The sequence below is a fragment of the Bombus pascuorum genome, chromosome 12 (assembly GCF_905332965.1).
Source record: "Bombus pascuorum chromosome 12, iyBomPasc1.1, whole genome shotgun sequence".
In the NCBI taxonomy this organism is placed as follows: domain Eukaryota; kingdom Metazoa; phylum Arthropoda; class Insecta; order Hymenoptera; family Apidae; genus Bombus; species Bombus pascuorum.
Genome location: NC_083499.1, coordinates 5,646,670 through 5,666,210, shown reverse-complemented (window position 1 = coordinate 5,666,210; position 19,541 = coordinate 5,646,670). Strand labels below are relative to the sequence as shown.

At 40.2% G+C, this 19,541-nt stretch overlaps 1 protein-coding gene across 4 annotated transcripts in view; it reads left to right on the top strand.

Moving 5' to 3' along the window:
* LOC132912766 (dystroglycan 1-like) overlaps positions 1-19,541 on the top strand; it is a 115,686-nt gene that overhangs the window by 39,816 nt on the left and 56,329 nt on the right. For 2 of the 4 annotated variants that reach the window (XM_060970473.1, XM_060970479.1), the window contains exon 2: positions 11,464-11,477. The exons of 1 other annotated variant lie outside the window; for it this stretch is intronic. The gene's annotated coding sequence lies outside the window, so the exon portion shown is untranslated. Of the gene's footprint in view, positions 1-11,463; positions 11,478-11,512; positions 11,534-19,541 lie in introns of those variants that run through there. One more of the 4 variants, XM_060970477.1, reaches the window with a different exon arrangement.

Below are 19,541 nucleotides of genomic sequence, written 5' to 3'. Positions count from 1 at the left end.
TTTCTAGTATTGGCATCTAATTCAGAATTTTCCTGATAACTAATATCGTCATATGGAGTGATACGCAGTGAAAATTGTAAGAACGCGTGGAAAGTTTTAGAAAACGAGGAAACTGGTTAATTGACATTTTGACTGGTATTGGTATAAGTAGCCTTGATACAAAATTATTTTCACTTTGAATACGTAAAAACAAAATAAAATTCATTATATATACCTTTTAGTTATCGTTGCGAAATTCATTGCATCATCGCGGAAAAAAATGTAACATGAAGTAGGAATTTAAAAATAAAATTGTAAAACCAGCCAATTTGACTGATGTGGTAGTTCTAGTGTTAAATAGCAGTTTTATTCGCACTATTGCTGTATTTTCTAATTTTTAAGTATATGATATATCTTGAAACAATTTCCAGGATGCGATCCTGCTTTTTTTCGCACGTTTCACAAAAGAGGGTGGAACTCGACAAAGGAGCTCCTAAGCTCCAAGTCACACTCGACATCAGAGTGCAAAGGATTAAAATAGTCTGTCGAAGGAAATTACCGATAATTCTAAATCTCATTGTCCCCCTCATCCATCGAACGAATCCATTTAATCCTCAATTCTCGCCATCATTTAGATAACCGTATGGAGGATGGAATTTTAAGAAGAGGAATATTCGTAGTAAAGTGTTTCTTAGATCACTCGGGAAACCAAGCTACAAAATGGAAGCAGAAGCTGGTCTGCGTCGTGGTACCTGAATTACATACGTCGTTGCAAATTGTCCGTGTTGTCGAGTCGTAACCGGACGATTCCGTGAGTTGCCAACGGGAACGCGGAAACTCGCGTCGCGGACGGACTAATCGCGTTAGAGATAATTTAATTATCCTTCGTACCGTACACTTATGAACGTGCCGCGAATTAAGCCGTTCTTTCCTGCCTCGTTTCACGGAGAATCGAAAGATCTGAAGTGTTTTGCCGGTATACCGAGCTTCGACCGTAATCACTGGCTCGAGAAGCTTTTGTCTCTCGGACCGGTGTAGCCGCGTGGATGCACTCGTCGCACAAGTGCATTCCCTTCCCTTTCCAACCCAACCCACCATCCTTTGTTGCCGAATTCTCCGCGTGTCTCATCGTCAAACCGCGTCCTTTAACTCTCTTCTATCGGCGTGGAAATTCTTCCATCACAGAGATCCTTAGGCTGTCCACAAATCTCAACAATGTTCGATAGTCGTTAGGGTAGAGGCGGAGTTTCTCAAATTCGCGAATAAGTGGAATTGAAATTTGATAGAACGTGGACGAAAATGCTGACAAGTCGATGAAATTCGTAGTTTGCCAGAAGCTGGTTAGAAGTTGTATCTAATCGATGAAATCTGAATTGGTTTACAAGGATGTGGAAAATTGCGCGACGCGGTTCCCTTGGTTCTAACCTAAATTCCTCACGTTTTCGCTAGCAGAGAAAGCTTCCGTATTCGAGCGGAATACGCCGCGTGTTTTTACTCCCCTTTGACTGGCACGAGCACACAGCGCACAGCTACGTGGAACAGCGTAGCAGGGCTGCTTTCAGGCCGTAATTCCATTTTGGTCTGGCTGTGGTGATCAACCGAGGCGCGCTCGTCCCTAGTTTAGCCGACGATCCACGCCGCTTGTTATATAGCTTCGTTCTGCTATCCTTTTAACGGGCCGCGCGTTATTTTTGGGGGTTGATGTAAACCGGCTGCGTGGCCGATGATGGCATCGTTTTTCTGCAAACCGCAACGACGGTGTTAGAGTCATCGTTAAAAGCCGCATCCTCATCGAGAGGATAACCGGGGTCTTTTTGTTGGCTGGTTGTTGCACCATGTTTCGCACGATCGCCAACAAATATTCTTTGTACAAGCGTAGAAACGTTTTGTTCGAAGGAACTGATCGAGGTAATAGAGCAACATCATGGGAGTAACATTTGGTTTCTGCTCGGCTTCCGAAGCGACGATTGTTCCTTTACGAGGAACAAACTGTTCATACGCAAGCGCATTGTGAAATAGTCGACAAGCTGTACAAATTTGTTTTCGTCGTCGTATGTTACCGCTCGATTCCTACTTTTCTTTCATCTTTATCTCGCCGAATAGCGGCGGAAGCAATTTTTGTTACTGATAAAAGAAACGATAGGAGATACGAGGAAGATTGGGCAACAGCCAGCTACTTTCTCGGCGAACATGCAATACAACGAGTAGAAACTTTTTCAACAAGCATGGAGGAACCTTGACCAACAACCAGCAGCGGTTTCGAGAGACATGCAGCGATATCGCACAGCAACCTGCATCTTTTTCAATACACACGGACGCATCTTGGGTAACAACCAGCAGCGGTTTCAAGGAACACGGAACGATAGCAAGCAGCATCTGTTGCAGGAAGAAGCCGAAGAAACACCAACCAACAAACAGCAGCACGAAGAAACAACGGAGGAGAATCGGCGACATCTTCCAGCAACGTGAAATATAAAAGAATTTGGTCGTTGTTGCTTGGGCGAGGAGCAAGGACGGTGCTTTGGTATACCAGTGAGGTCATCGTCTGAACAGTGGATAAAAGAGGAGAAGAGTCGGCCGGATGTTTGACTAAGGTAGAACGACGGGTATATAATGCGGTTCGCGTGGAGAAACTGATGACTCACGGGCGACAGCGTGCCACAAACGATCGGTGGCGTCGAAAAGAAGTTTTTTTAGCAAGCCTGTTTTTCCAAGGAGCAGCTTGTGCCTCGAAAAAGTTGACTTTAGATACTTGTTTGCTTCGTTCGATGCTCGCTTGTAGATTAGACTGCTGGCTGCTCGTGTAAGTACACGATACAAGGAGATGCCTATGGCGTATCGCGTCTGCTATCTCGCCAGTAAGCGGTTTTGGTATTCTGGTTGAGTGGTTATTTCGATACTTAGTATCCGGGTGTTTGATGGGCTATCGGGCTATTGAATTTGAGTCCGTTTGATCGTGCTTTGGTAGAATGCAAGTACAGCTGGCGGAGGCTATATACGGCTGTGTGTTAGGTAGTAAATTCAAGAGTTGAGACGCAAGATGCAATCGAGATTGATGCAGCTGTAGGCTAACGTAGAATGCGTGTCTTATATGTATGAGCCTGTGAGAAACCTAACCGATCAAGTTCACCTTTTTCTTTCTTTTTTTTTCAATGATTCTTTTATCGATGAATACGATATATGAACATTGTACATGTACGACGACCACAACGACCACGACATGTAAGATGCTGTAATTATTTTGAACAATTTAGTAGAAGTAGCTTGAATAGCAGGTTCGTAGAACCTGTCTTTAAGATGATACGTTAGGCAACAATTTTTTGAATATGCCACAGAGAAAGAAGCAATTTCAAGTTGACATCATACGACTCGAACGTCATCGTATGACATCACTTGCATGATGTCTCGAGTGACCATTTTTAATGCTCGAAGCATGTAACGTTCGACGCCTGATCTGTCCCACGACTTCATTACCATATATTGTCGAGAGTACGTAAATTCTCGATTCTTAAGTACCTGACTTCTGGTCAGGTCTTCGAGTACCAAAGTACTTACATGCGTTTGAAGATTCCAAGCTTCTCGTATTTGAACGTTAAATGCTTGAACAGTGGATGTTAACTAAGGAATTGGAACTGTAGAAACAAGCTTCTGCCTCTTTATAGTTTCCTGCTGTATTCCTAAAAGCATTTGATTCTCCACAAACATACCTACGCTTAAGTGCCCTAGATGCACGTTTCAGAGAAACTGCAACTCGCGTGACCCATTTAATATCCAATCATTCTAATATCTAACATCCAATTCTAATAATTCTAATAGCTTTAATATCCAAGTTTTATGATCATATCCAGATTACTACCGTTTAGATGGGAATATTTATCATAAATATCCCCGATATTCCTCTTTTTTTCTATCATTCCTATCTCCTTAGGAAGTCGTAAACTGCGAACTAGCTTCTCTCGAATCGTCTGAATCGTCCTAAATCGACGATATAGTCGTGGAAGTGTAGTTCACGCGCAGGATAATCGAGCGATTGCAAGGCGAAAGACACGTCTCGTGGTGACGCAACAATATTGCATTCCAGCCAACGCCGCGGTTGTATCGAAAGAGACTCGAGACGAGCCATTTTTGGTCGTCCGATCCCCCGCGAATCATTCTTAAATTATGCCATTCGCGATGAATAATTGATCAACGAGGATAGAAGATCGTAACTAGAACTGATAAGATCGTATGCATCTGCATGTCGTCGAAAGCGAACAAGTTAGAGCCAGTGTCTACTTTCGATGAATTAGACGGATGACTCATTGGCAGATTCATAAAGCGGTAGTGGCGAGTCTGAACTTGTACAAGAAAACAACCGCAGACGACATTCTTCCTCGTTGTCTCAGTCATCGATATTTAAAGGACTATTGAAATGAATTGAACCGTTAAGCGCTGGTGCAGATAGAGATACTCGCCCATCTTTTATATTTGCAGCGGATGAATCATCCGCCGATGTTCGCTGAATATGCAAAGGCCTTAACACTTTGACTGCCACGTTGGTCAAATATGACCTGCCACGGTTTCTCCTGTGACGCCACGGTGGTCATTGGTGACCGGAGCGCTTGAACTTCTTATAATTGTAAAAATTGTATGAAAATTGACAATTAGGGCATTTTGAATATACCCGATAAATAGAAGATACTTTGAAATAAAAAGTGCCCCATTGAACGATTCTATTAGAACACCAATAAAAGAAAAGAGAACAAATTTTGCATCTAACTGTGCACTGTGTTTGCATCCATATCTTTGAGGACTAATCTACGAACATTATTATAAACATACCTTAGAAAATAATCGTAAATGCTGCTTTATAATCGTATAATTGAAGTTAGAGGTGTGCACATACCTTGCTATTATATATAAAATGAGCAAATACCGTTTACTAATATCTCCTACACGTTTCGACAATATATTCTGCACGTTTTGCTTATGACGAAATAACGAATGCGAATGGTCTGTTGAAATAAACGAAGCCTTGTTATAATACGTCGCTGTCAACTGTTACCAAGGCGCCACCGTGGGTCACCCGTGACCACCAATAAGATAAACGGTCCATTGGGGAAGAATATTGTCTTACATCATCAATTTATTATTATTTTGTTATTACATGCTCTGAATAATAAAAATACTCCTGTGGCGTCCAGAGCGAAACGTGTGATTTCGGCGTGGCAGTCAAAGTGTTAAACGATTGGATGACGTAGAAATCGATCGTATTTCTTTAGATGGAAAAGAAAACGTGCTTCAACTGTGGAACAATCGAATATCCCAGTGAAATCGACCGCGTTGAAGGATACTTCGACTTTCCCATAATCGTGTTGCAACGGTGATTACCCGTAACCATCAATAAGAAAAACGGCCCATTGAGGAGGAATATTGTCTTACATCATCAATTTATTATTATTTTGCTATTATATGCTCTGATTAATAAAAATACTCCCGTGGCGCACTAAGCGAAACGTGTGATTTCGGCGTGGCAGTCAAAGTGTTAATGTGATTTACAGGATCTTCGTCGATATACATTTGCACGCGTCTCAACACTCTCTTTGCCTCACCATCTTCTATACCACACTAATAACGGAACAGTTGCATTCATCTATTTTTCGAGACGCTGTGCACACTCATTCTTCCATACACTCATACTCACATACGTGTATCACTACTACGCGGCCAATTTAGTATAGCACACAAAATTGCACATATCTCAATAATTTATCAAAGTTCATTTATATTGTTTTACTTCCACATCCAATTACGAAATAATAGCCGATGACACGAGATAAATTCTCAGCAAAATTGCCAATCAACAATGTGTTAAATAAAACAAACTATCTAATACCAAAACTACCAGAGTAATCGAAATGATCAAGTCGTATTTTTATAGAAATTTTGTGGATTTGCAATGGTGCATTTTTTGCTTATTCTAAGTTTGCTGCTCAATCGATGACCCTTCATGTCCTCGCGTCAATTCCACTGTCAGATACAAGTAATTATCGTAGTAGCGAATAGAATTGTGTAAGTTGATAGTTGGCAGGTAATGTGTGTCTTTCTGGCAAAAGGAAATTAGATGGGTTTAGTTGAGTTTGGTTTCGGGTCAGTCACTCCATCAAAGCCAAAGTGTTAACGCGTCTACCGATGACGCCAGATCGTCGTCACCCACTCAATGGTCTCCAAGATACGTTGAGAAATTGAGAATTTTTAAGGAAGAAGTATTCGGTCGCGTAGCCAGGCCACGTAGCTTTCATCCAACAGTGAACGTTGTAATAGAAAATGGAAAAGAAGAAACCGAGAAGAGATAGGAGGAATAGACGATGTACATAACGTCTACGATCTACGTCATCGGATTATCGTGGATCGCGGCACACGCCATAACGGTTGCTCTATTAATAGGTAGACGCACGGTCTATTACTCTTGATTAAGTCTATTAGCAGGCCAACGGTATTATGCGATAACGCACTCCACGTAACCGACTCACGCACGCTTTTATTATTACGCCAGTAAATGTTGTAATCGCGCGTTGCACTTTACGCCTGGCCGTTGAATTTTTATCCGGCGCGTGTCCAGCAAACGCGTTATCTGCTCGCGTGACCGGTTTGCACGAATTCGCATCCAGCCACGCATACTCTACTCACAGTGGAAACGTTTTCGACTACTTTCACCGAGCGTTCGATCGCCGAAAAATTGTGCGCCGTGCGTTGCTCTTCTCGGATTTGCTCGAATATCTCGCCGATGTATAAAACGCCTATATAACGCGGCCGTGTTCACCAGCCAGATTACTATTTCGCGTGACCGCTTTGCATAAACTTGAATCACGATTCGCCAGCCTAACATATTCGATCCGCTTATCTACGACGAAATTTCGTTGTCCATCGTCTAAATATCCGAAAGCGCAACCGACTCGCGATCGAAGTAAAAACTAGCGAAAAGCACCACGTTACAAGTTCGTGCGATCTGATCGTGTGTATATGGTACGGTTTCACTTGAACTAAGTTTTACCTATTAATATAAGTTTGACGACCGATCAACACCGTGTCACGACTCGTTATCGAAGTGTTTTTAGAGACGGTGAAAAGTAGAGAGCGGCGTACGTTCCTTTCGTGACTGACACGTTCACCACGAATGGTCAACCAGCCAGCACGGTACCTGCTTTTACGTTATGCGCACATTGCGAATCTTTATGCATCTATGGGAAGTTTAAAACGTAAGATTAAACGCTTTCTGTTTAAAAGTAAAACGAAACGAAGTAAAGTACTCGTTATAGTAATTGATTGTGTCTGTGCAAATGTAATGTTTGCGAGTTGAATGAAAAATCGCGATTTTGTAAGAGACAAAATCGGAAGACCTAAGAAATGTATTCATCGCACGTTCTTCCTATTCGCAAGTATTAGGTTGTCCGGAAAGTTTCTTTCGTTTTATAAGGAAATAATGTTGCACAATTTTGTTTGTTTTATATTAATTTATTGAATTATGCACGAACATAATGATAGAAATCAATAAAATAATATAAAACAGAAATTGCTGTTCATCACTTTAATACGTTGACTACCGTGTCACCCATATTCGGGTGACGCTCATTTGACTACTTGCGAAGGATCGTCGTGCAGGAAGTAATAAAACCATTGAATTGTTATAAAAGTAATACGAAAATGGTTTATTAAGAAAATTATTTAAAAATTTATGTAAAACTTTAAAGCATTCTATACAAAGCTGAGGTTGGTCGGACAATTCGGACAATAAGTTTCTTTAAATTCTCCCGTGTCTTATCGGTCTGTTCGACGTCTTTTATCTCCATAACATAGTTTGCACGCGCGTCTAATGCTTCTTCAGAAATCATTTTTCGAACGGCGATATTATGCTAACTCGGTCGAAGACAAGGACTTTTTTGTATTTTCAGACAATTTAAATCTTCTAATATTCACACCCTTGCTTGTTGCAATTTCGTAAACCGTCGAAGCGTTTACAACAGAAATTGCCAGAAGAAGTTTTCGGAACCATTTGATTCCTTTGCTAATTGTGGTGGCATAAAAAACCATCAAATGGCCTGAAGGAGATTTCGTTGAAAACACGCGCGGCAGTCAACGTGTTAAACTTCTTGGACAACCTAATATAAGGCACTGCTATCATACAAAATGATATTCCACTCGAATATACTGCGCACGATTCCTCTGTGAAACCGTTCGATGAGAATTATTCGTCGGCATATTATAAACGAAAATCGAATCCATACGGTGAACGTGTTAAGCCACGTAACCAGAACGGATCCTGAAAAATCATCTTACCTTTACGACACAAAAGGATTACTATTATGGGGCTGCGTAAATCGTGGAACGAACAGCAGAAGAAGGAAGAGGGACGAGTTCCTTGGACGAGTTTCGATGGAGAATCACTGACGAGCCATAAAGGGACGACAAATGAGGAGGGACATCGGCCGGTAGTCCAGGATAATCCGTAGAGATGGAAGAGACGAGAACTTGTACGAAGGCTTGGTCCCCTCCTCGTCTATTGGACGCGAGTTTCCTGTCTCTCGCAGACCTTTAACGCCGTGTAAAAAGAAAGAGAGAGAGAGTTTTCTCTGTAGGCCGACTAGCCGGAAAGGTCGCTTACGTTTTACATTCTTGATGCCCCGTTGAATTTTAATGCTCCACATTCGAACGCTTCCTAGAAGCTGACGTTGCTGCGGCTGAGCGACGAAAATGCGGTTGGCTTGACGAATGAGGAGCTGGAATTCCTATTGTCGGATAGGATGAGCTTTTAAACGCGCGACCACGCCACTCCAAACACTATGCAGCCTGTGTTTCGTGGGTTAATCGCACTTCGGGGAAAGTGGAAGACCATTAACGCTTCTGTGTCGAGAGAAAAAAAGGACTTGCCTCTGGGCAGATTATGTCGGAGTATGTTTAATTTAGGAATGTCAAAATTATGCAAAGTGCACCGTAGTTCCGACGACTCGATCGATATTTCATCTTTTTTCCTTACTTTCCTCACCGCTTGCATCTTCCTGCTTTCGCACGTTTGGTGAAGTTCGTCGAATTTCTTTCTCTTACGAAATAAACGGGATTTTACGTTTATTATTTCTTGGAGCTGCGTGTTGGAGCTCATACAACGCGAGATCTCGGATTTTCCAGCGATGGACTGAGTGAAACTGTTCGATACGTCGGAACTGTTCTGAAGTATCGGCTGCGATATACCGTGGTTCGCGAAAATATTCCGACGCCTGTAGGAACATTTTACGTATGCGCCTATTATGAAATTTCGTCGGAATTTTAACGAGGCGTGACTATTGCGATTGTACTGGTAGGCTTTTGCAACGAATCTGACAATGCTCACATGGAGCTATTGGTATGCGAATATTTGTCGTCAAACGGCGATAATTACTAATTACTCAACTACTCGACACGTCGGAACAGATCCGCAGGCTAAAAAGACATTACACCTCGGGCCTAAGCACTAGATTCAAATAGAATCAAACATACTATAATACGATAGTCGGAAAGTTGCAAGTCTCTGAAGCAGAGCCAGATATGCGTGTGATACTAAAATTTGTCCGATTTTTGAAATCATTCGCGACCGATGCAAGATTTCTCGATTAATTTCGTTTGAAAGTACCGTTAGGATGGACTGCAGTTCGTTTGTGTCTATCGGTGTACTGAATATGTAAATAATTGATCTCACCACACGCTATTTAGGCAGCCGCTTCAAAGTGACTTAAATTAGACCACTGATATCCAAACGCTTAATCTTGCGCAGCTGGATTGTTCCAATCGAATGTACTCGCACGAGCCGACCAATTCCACTGCATTGCGTCACTGCACGAATCGTCGAAGTAAATTAACGTGACTCATCCTTATCAAAAACTTTCGCGTACGTTTTATCTCCAAACGCTGGAATTTCCACGACTATCGCTAAACTGATTGCCAAGAAACTTACGTGTTTATTTATAGCGATTCTATAGCGATTCCAGTTATTCATGCACATAGTTATTCATAGTTATCTATAGACCAAGTTACACGCATTTCCGAGTCCATAGTTCACGTTGATTAATAGCTTTGGTATATGGCACACTGTAGGGCTTAGTTCCTATAGCACGGACGAAAACCCTATATCTAGGCGATCGTTTCTAATAAAGTGGAATTTCTGAAGTATCGGCTGCGATATACCGTGGTTCGCGAAAATATTCCGACACCTGTAGAAACATTTTACGTATGCGCCTATTATGCGCTTTATACGAAATCTTTTGAAATTTCGTCGGAATTTTAACGAGGCGTGACTATTGCGATTGTACTGGTAGGCTTTTGCAACGAATCTGACAATGCTCACATGGAGCTATTGGTATGCGAATATTTGTCGTCAAACGGCGATAATTACTAATTACTCAACTACTCGACACGTCGGAACAGATCCGCAGGCTAAAAAGACATTACACCTCGGGTCTAAGCACTAGATTCAAATAGAATCAAACATACTATAAACGCTTATTAACCACGCCAGGTAAATTTACTTAAAATTCTCTAACGAGAATTGATTGTAAAATAAACGCAAACAAGAAAAAACGACGATATATCTATCTTTAAATCTGTTGAGTTGGCAACTAAGTGATTGTGGATTTTGTCAATGCCACCTAATGACAAAAGCGAAAGTTTCGTGCTATGGCAAATAACAGGGATTTAATTGCACAGCAAACTTTAATTCCCAAGTTTTCAAGTTTTTGGCTAATTTTTTATTTAGATATTACATATGGAAATTAAGCATGTCGTATGATTTGGACGGTACATGGAATGGTAGCAGAGCGAACTTTTGTTCTATCTATGAAGTTATTGTTTAGCAGATTATCAGTGTTGAAGTGGTCATCGCTTCTAAGAAAACTCTACATCCGGTCTTTTAGTTTTCTCAAGCACCGAAGCCATCGACAGTGTATAGACAAAAGACTGGGTCGAAGGCAAACCATAAACTGTAGACAGGCGACGATGGCTCCAGGTTTTCAGTCATAGGGTAACACTGCTAGCGTGCGGATCTGGATCAGCACGATTATATTCCTATTTGTATTTACACTTCACTGTAACTTAGAAAAAACGAAGCTGGCACCCCGCTGGGGGTAGCCACCCACATGCTATATTTATTTTTATTTTATTTTCTTTTTCACCAATAAGATATAACACTTTACCAAATGTCCATAAGGACAAATTGTAAAAAACCAAAATAAAATAATAAAAAAAAAGCTTCACTATTTAAAATATATTTTCTACCTTACAATTTATGCACGCGTTCCTTTGTATTTATATACATCTGATAACCTCAACACAAACATTCGAGTAACAAGGGAATAGTGAAATTATTTAGCTTTACATACACGTCATTCCATCGTTTTATGAAAATTCGATAGAACGACTATGATGATAGGAATGCTATCGTAATATGGAATAAAAAGAATTTTTATCTTCTTTTTCTAGGTCAAATACTCGAGGTACGTGGACACGAATTTAATTATACGACAGACAAGGAAGAAGTTTCGGAGATGAGGTAATCGATTCTTTTGCAACACACATTATCTTCTGTTTTCTCGTGGCCTTCTTCGAAGCTCGTTCAACGCTTAAGAATACAAAGTCTTTAGAAAATACCGCTTTTGAGTAAACGTACTCTTTGAGATTGCCGTTTCACCAATCTTCGCTTTTGCAAAATCAATCTCCGCGACTATTTTACATTTTGCAACCACGATTTTAATTAATCTCCGCATTTATACAGCTGGATTTTCCGATATTTAGCTGTCGTTCCGTGGTCTCGTTTATTCGATATATTTCACGAATGACAGTGGAATTTTTCTCTGAATTTTCCAACCGACTAACACTAGAACTAACGATAGTTTACACGAAGCTATTTCTACCAAAACCAGTGAAAATGATTGGCCTTTAAAAAATACGTAATAATAGAATATTTGTATATTTATTAATTTATTACTGTCGGGAGGAATTCCATGTTATGATTGGTATTATTATTATTTAATTAAATTAAATAATTAATTATTTTTGGTATTTTTAATCCATCTGGGACCATGATTCCTAAACGAGGGTTGACACATTTATAAAATTGTAGAATCAGTCATTTTGACTGCTGTGGTATTTCTAGTGTTAGCATCTAGCGATCCAGCGATCGATCCGGAATTTTCCTGATAACTGATATCGTCGTATCGAATAATACGCAGTGAAAATTTTTAAAACGTGTGGGAAGATGTACAAAACGAGGAAACTGGTTTATTGGGGTTCGATAAACAGACTGCAAAACCCTTTTACATTTTGACTGGTATTGGTATAAGTAGCCTCGATGCAAAATTATTTTCAGTTCGAATACATAAAAAACAAAATAAAATTCATTATATTAGGAATTGATTAAGTAGGAACTTGAAAATAAAATTGTAAAACCAGTCAATTTAACTGATGTGGTAGTTGTAGTGTTAGCATCTAGCGATCGATCCGGATATCTTCATATTGAGTGATACGCAGTAAAAATTGTAAAAACGTGTGGGAAGTAGTAGAAAACGAGAAAACTGGTTAATTGGGGTTCGATAAACATTTTGCAGGAGCCTTTTATGCTTTGAGAAGTACCATTCATTTTGATTGGCATTGGTATAAGTAGCCTCGATACAAAATTATTTCCAGTTTTAATACATAAAAGCAAAATAAAATTCATTATATTGTCCTTTTAGTTATCGTTGCGAAAGTCATTACATCATCGCGGGAGAAAAATATAACATGAAGTAGAAATTTTAAAATAAAATTGTAAAACCAGTGAATTTGAGTGGTGTGGTAGTCCCAGTGTTAACGTTGAAAGTGATGAATGTTGAAATCAACGTTCAAAGCTCAGACGTTTACTTTGCAAGATTCTCACTATGTACAATCTCTGTACACCATAAACAAATAGGCGAATAAATAATATCCTTTGTGCACGATGCATGGAAGCTTTCGTAGAACAATTAGCAACAGGGTTGAGTTGCAAACTGTTCGGACGAGAAAAAGTCGCGGTTGCAGATGTCGAAGCGTACAGGCTGCGCCCGGATTCAGGCGTTCTTTGTTGCAAGTTTTGCTGCTGAATGCTCGCATCTGCTCGAAACGCTTGTTAAAAGTTCACGCTAATGACTATTCGTCGACGCTAATTCGTGCAACGCGCGTGACCCGAATGAACGTTCGCCTCGGGCGCTTTTCGTTTTTCACGTTCGATATAGCCATCTTTTTATTTTATCGAATTGCTAATTTCAGAGAAATTTGCGATAATACGAAGTAGTTAAATACATTTTTATCTGATGTTTCACAAGAGTCGGCATTTGTCGTTGCAAACGCAGTTTTCATGGAGCCATTGGATCGAACCAATGCAGATAAAATCCCTCCTCTCGATATTTCATCGCGTTGGAAGTTCGTTTGTCTTGTATCGTGTGAATTTTCAAACCGGCGCGATTATGGTCGACGATAAGGATGAAATATGTCTCTGATTGAGGGACGATCGGAGGAAATAACAGGTAATAGCGTGCCTCTGAGTCATTGCATCCAAGTAACGTTTTTCAAGTGACGTTTCGAAGCTTTCAAGTATTGGAGCAGCAGAAGTGTGCTTTTTTCAGCTGTAAGACTCGCAATGGTATCAGATTTTGAACGAGGCGCAGATCTTATGGAAAATTCTACAGCATTTTCTTCTTTTACTTTTACTGTAAATTTACTGGCATCTCTTCCAACAAGAAACTCACATTAACCCACTGTAAAAGGATCTTTTCTTGTCCGTAAGAAGATAAGGAAATTACAGTTTAGAAGATAAAGTAATTGCGGTTAATCGCTATGTACATATTTTTGAGTTTGATAAGAGGAACAGGAACTGGTAACTGGTACAAAGAAATTGCTTATTAGCGACGCGATAATGTAATATCAAAGCAATGTGTTACAGAATAAGAAATAGGGAAGCGATACTTAAAAGCATATATATAGAAGATATTATAGAAGAGAGAAAAATAAAAAAAAACGTATATGAATTTTTAAGAATTTTCAATCAAACTGCACTCTCTTTCTGTTGGCGTAATAATCAAAGCGAATCGATACCGATTCGCTACGAAAGTCACATTGCTCATCGACGAACGAACGAACGAGAGAGGCGAAAGGGGACAAAAAGGAATATGCAAAAGAAGGATGAAAAAAGCAGCAAGTGTTAATTGACTGTGCAGGCTGAAGCCAGAGGGACTGGCAATCTCGTCGTTTCCTCCGGCTGATGCAACTGGTCGCCGAGAAAGCCGAGTTAACACGTAACACATGTCTCGCTGTGCTGGCCTGGACTCGGGCCTGGCCGGTTCTTCTTTTTGCCACTGTGACCTGTATTAAAGCGAGCTGAAGCCATGGAAAACGGACTTCTTCGTTCCATCAAAAAATCAAACACGAACTACACTGTTACATCGTGTAAATTCTTTCCAATTTAATCTACTCGCCTTCTTCGAGCTACAGATATTTTGTCACTTTGCAAACATAGATAATTTTGAAGCGAGTATCCTCGTGTACAAAAAAACAGGCTTATCTTTCCTAAATTCGTTTCTATTTGCTAAATTCTTAAGGGTCTGCACCGTCATCGTAATTTCAGAATACCGAATTCCGTAAAGAAATATTTCTTAAAGCTTCTACAGTCGTTAATTGGCTTGAAAAATTCTACGGTACGTTTCACGCAGATTCTATATTTTACTGATCGAAGAGAAATTGTTCGTTTTAAGAGATCTAGCCAAGATGGCTACGCGATATTTCAGCGGAAAAGCTTTTGCATGTAGCGCGTATCGTCGCTGTTGTGTAAAAGCTTTCCTTCGAAAAACGCCGAGATAAAGTCAACAGCTACGTTAATATCGTCTTTCCATTTCCTATTCGTTTGTTAAACAAATTCTAAACTTTGTCAATTTTTACACGCCACTCGTAATCCTCGCGCTTCTGCCTGCGTTTCAATCTCTCTTTTCTCTCCTTCCTCTCTACAATTTCCATATCGTCATCCAGAGTCAGTAACGTTGCACTCTATTACCTGGAAATAAAAGCAGCTGTCGAAACTTCTTGCTTCTATTACACACACAGAAGCTTTGTACTTCGAAGTTTTCCATCTCGATCGAACGATAATTAAGCTGACCGGTAACTACGTTAATTACGCGGTACTAGCGCGGACTGACCACGGTATTTTCAAGGGAGCACGACGTTCAGCCAGGGAACAACGTTGATAATGATAGCGGCAGGGAGCTACAACGACGACCGAAATTAATAGGATTCAATCGGCCGCCGACTGTGCAATTATGAGCCATTATGGGTTTGAACACCACCCTATAGAAACTAAACGTCGGTGTATTTGATATCACGCTGGGATATCCGCCTCTCTCTCTCTGCAGCAATCTAACCTGATTTATTTCGTATTTCGGTCTATGATGATTCTAAAGGGGATAGTCCAAGTTTGAACGTGGATCGCGGCTCAACGTTGGTTAATTAGAAATTATTGCGACAATGAAGAGGACGCAGCGTGTATCGGTGAGGTACAATGTTACAGAGATTGTAAACGTGACTAGAGGTGCACGATGCGTGTGGTCGAGCCGTGCAACGTACATGTTGAACGAGATTGATGGAACTCGTGCAATACTAGCTAATTACGCAAGTGTATCGATAGGACTGGATCGTCGGATTATCGAGCAACCGCCATGAATTTTCAGCATCGGTGTGTATAAATCGCACCAGAGGGGATAATGTCTTCTTCTATTCGCGTTCATTTTGTATTCTTCTCTTCCTCGGTGAATTACGTACTTTGGCTCGCAGACAATAACCTCGTATCGAAGCGTACTGAATCCGAATCGTTCGCTTCTTCGATGTAAAATGGGATTATGCGCAACGTTTTACGAATAATGTCTTTGCAATTACGTATAAGCGATATTCAATTCGTAATTATTGAACCTGACAGACTATCTGCTTTTCAGAACAGACGCCACGTCTCAAAGATCGTTGTATTAACACTTTGACTGCCACATTGGGTCATATATGACCGGCCACGGTTTCTCCTCTGACGTCACAGTGGGTCATTGGTGACCGCAGCGCTTGAACTACTTACAGTTGTAAAAATTCAATGAAAATTGACAGTTAGGGCATTTTGAATATACCCGATAAATAGAAGACACTTTGAAATAAAAAGTGCCCCATTGAACGATTTAACATTTCTATTAGAACATCAATATAATAAAAGAGAACAAATTTTGCATTTAACTGTGCACTGTGTTTGCATCCATATCTTTGAGGATTAATCTAATTAATATTATTATAAACACACCTTAGAAAATAATAGTAAAATTATTTATAATCGTATAATCGAAGTTAGAAGTGTGAACATACCTTGCTATTATATATAAAATGAGCAAATACTGTTTAATAATATCTTCTACACTTTTCAACGATATATTCTGCACGTTTTGCTTACGACGAAATAACAAATGCGAATGGTTTGTTAAAATAAACGGAGCCTTGTTTTAATATATCGCTGTCAACTGTTACCAAGGCGCCACCGTGGGTCACCCGTGACCACCAATAAGATAAACGGTCCATTGGGGAAGAATGTTGTCTTACATCGTCAATTTATTATTTTGCTATTATATGCTCTGAATAATAAAAATACTCCCGTGGCGTCCTGAGCGAGACGTGTGATTTCGGCGTAGCAATCAAAGTGTTATACGATTGGATGACATAGAAATTGATCGTATTTCTTTAGATGGAAAAGAAAACGTGCTTCAACTGTGGAACAATCGAATATTCTAGTGAAATCGACTGCGTTGAAGGATAATTCGACTTTCCCGTAATCGTGTTACCACGGTGATCACTCGTTACCATTAATAAGAAAAACGGTCCATTGGGGAAGAATGTTGTCTTACATCGTCAATTTATTATTATTTTGCCGTTAAATGCTTTGAATAATAAAAATACTCCCGTGGCGTCCTGAGCGAAACGTGTGATTTCGGCGTGGCAGTCAAAGTGATAAACAATTGGATGACGTAGAAATCGATCGTATTTCTTTAGATGGAAAAGAAAACGTGCTTCAACTGTGGAACAATCGAATATCCCAGTGAAATCGACTGCGTTGAAGGATAATTCGATTTTGCCATAATCGTGTTGCCACGGTGATCACCCGTGACCACCAATAAGATAAACGGTCCATTGGGGAAGAATGTTGTCTATCGTCAGTTTATTATTATTTTGCCATTATATGCTTTGAATAATAAAAATACTCCCGTGGCGTCCAGAGCGAAACGTGTGATTTCGGCGTGGCAGTCAAAGTGTTAACACCAATAAAGGCTTCTTTTACTCTGGTTTTTTATATCTTTCCGATATAGAAGGCGTAGCTCGTATTTTATATATACTAAGCACCTTTAAATGTCACATAGACCAGACTATTCCGATTATGACTCGTGGCAATTGCAATAGCGAAATTCCTGATTCACGTACGTTGATATTATTACGATTTGCTTTCACCTGGATACGTCCACTTACCTTTATGCAGTTTCATATTCTCGTGGACACGACCGAACAAACGAGGCCTGAAATTTATTCTACCCGTTAAATAGCAATGAGCGAGAATGAGCGTTTTATGTTGTCCGAAAAGTTTCTTTCGTTTTATGAGGAAATAATAGAAGCACAACATTTTTTGTTGTATATACGTACGATCCATTTTGTTCTGTTGAGATAAACACCGCGACATTTCACAGACTTGGTTTCACGTTTGTACGAAGCTGCACTGTTGTAAAAGACACGTTTGCGAAAGAAAGACACTTTTCGGACAAACTTTCCTAAAATCAGCTCTCGACATTCTCTCTGTTCTAACACTCTGAACCGTCACTCTGTTGGATTCGTACAATAAATTTGATCGCTATGTCTAAAGTTCAATTCTTTATCTTATTTGTGGAACGTTTGAACTGTGACGCAAGGATCACCGGTGATCTGTCAATTTCGCGATTTCTTGTGTCTCCTACGTGACACGACCAACGACAGAAAGAAACTTAATTTCCACAAGATTTATCACGCGTCTGTAAATTGTAGCATAACTTCGACGTGCTAATTGATTGGAAACGGTAATTATCTAGTTTCGCCGGTACGAAGACGACGTTGGAAAGAAATATTTGCCGCGACATTCGGAAGAACGTGAAGGAATTCTTGGAAAGTGGGTTGCATTAAGTTAATATCTTGCACATTTTCCATATCTTTACGTGTCCTCCGAATTCTGTACATTTTCACTCTAAAATTAGCCATAAACGCGTAGATAAAAATGAAAGCCAATGAATTTCCTAATGCGATCCACAAACGACACTTGCCTTTCGTCATCGACTTTCCTCTACCCGTGGCACGTCTATACGTCAGTCAAGTCCGACGTTGGGTGGAACACAGGGCACGAAGGTTCGCCGTATTGTGATAACGACGCTTAAACGATGCCGCGTAAACTTACTTGAATGGGTACCATTGTGCTCGTCCTACGTCGACCATCATTCTTTCAGCCAGTTTTATGTTTTACGTCGGTTGCATGGGTTATGTTTATGGGAACGCCGTCTGGTCGCGTCTATCCGCCGTCAGCGTTTAACCTTTCCGATCAGTTTTTCTCTCGGCTTTTTATTGCGATACTCTTCCCACCCTGTCCGCCTTCTTCAACCTTTCTCTCGATCGTCTTTCGTTCGATACTTATTGCCAGCCCTTTATCTCTCTTGTTTCGCGCTGGTTTCTTTTTCCTCTTCTCTTTTATCACTTCTGCACGACCGCCTTTGGCTGCAAGCTGCGTCCTCGTGTTCCGCAGAAATCGTCGTAAATAGCTGCCTTCTCTTCGTGGTTAGTCGCTGTTCCAATCTTCCGAGACCATTGAAAATTTCTCAAAAAGGATTCGACACTCTGACACACTTTCTCCTGTCGAACGATTCGCTGTGAGCTTAATCGGCCGTCTTTAATTCTTCTCTCGATCGTATCGGCAATTGACCGATAAAGAAGCGACATGACTATGCATAGATTTAGTTGGCAGTGTTTAAAACCTAGAAATCCTGCGACATTGTAACGTTCCCCACGTTTGAGAAAAATGTTTACTTTGATGCGATATTTTAATTAGAAACGTAGTATGTATCAATGAATCTTTCGTACTTGCATTGGTCAGTTCGTTTAAAAAGTCATTGGCAATTTGAAAGGACGATGCTTGAAAATCACGAGGTGAATTATTTTTCAATTATCTTTTCCAAAGGACGACGGACACTTAAAGGTAACAATTTTCAATAGTAATGTTAAAATAACTCCACCGTAATTTCCATTTAATTGGCAATGAGCAGACAGAGAGCACAGACAAAATACTTTAGAACGTAATTAATCGATGAATCATTAGAGGAACGTTCCTCGTTCCATTCCGGAGATACTTCAATCTCTTCGGTTGAATTTTTATATTTCTACTAGCGAGTATGAACAGCGCTGGAAAAACCGTAAAATATAGGCAATAAAGTTACTTTCGCAGAGATCGATAGCCATATCAAAGTAAT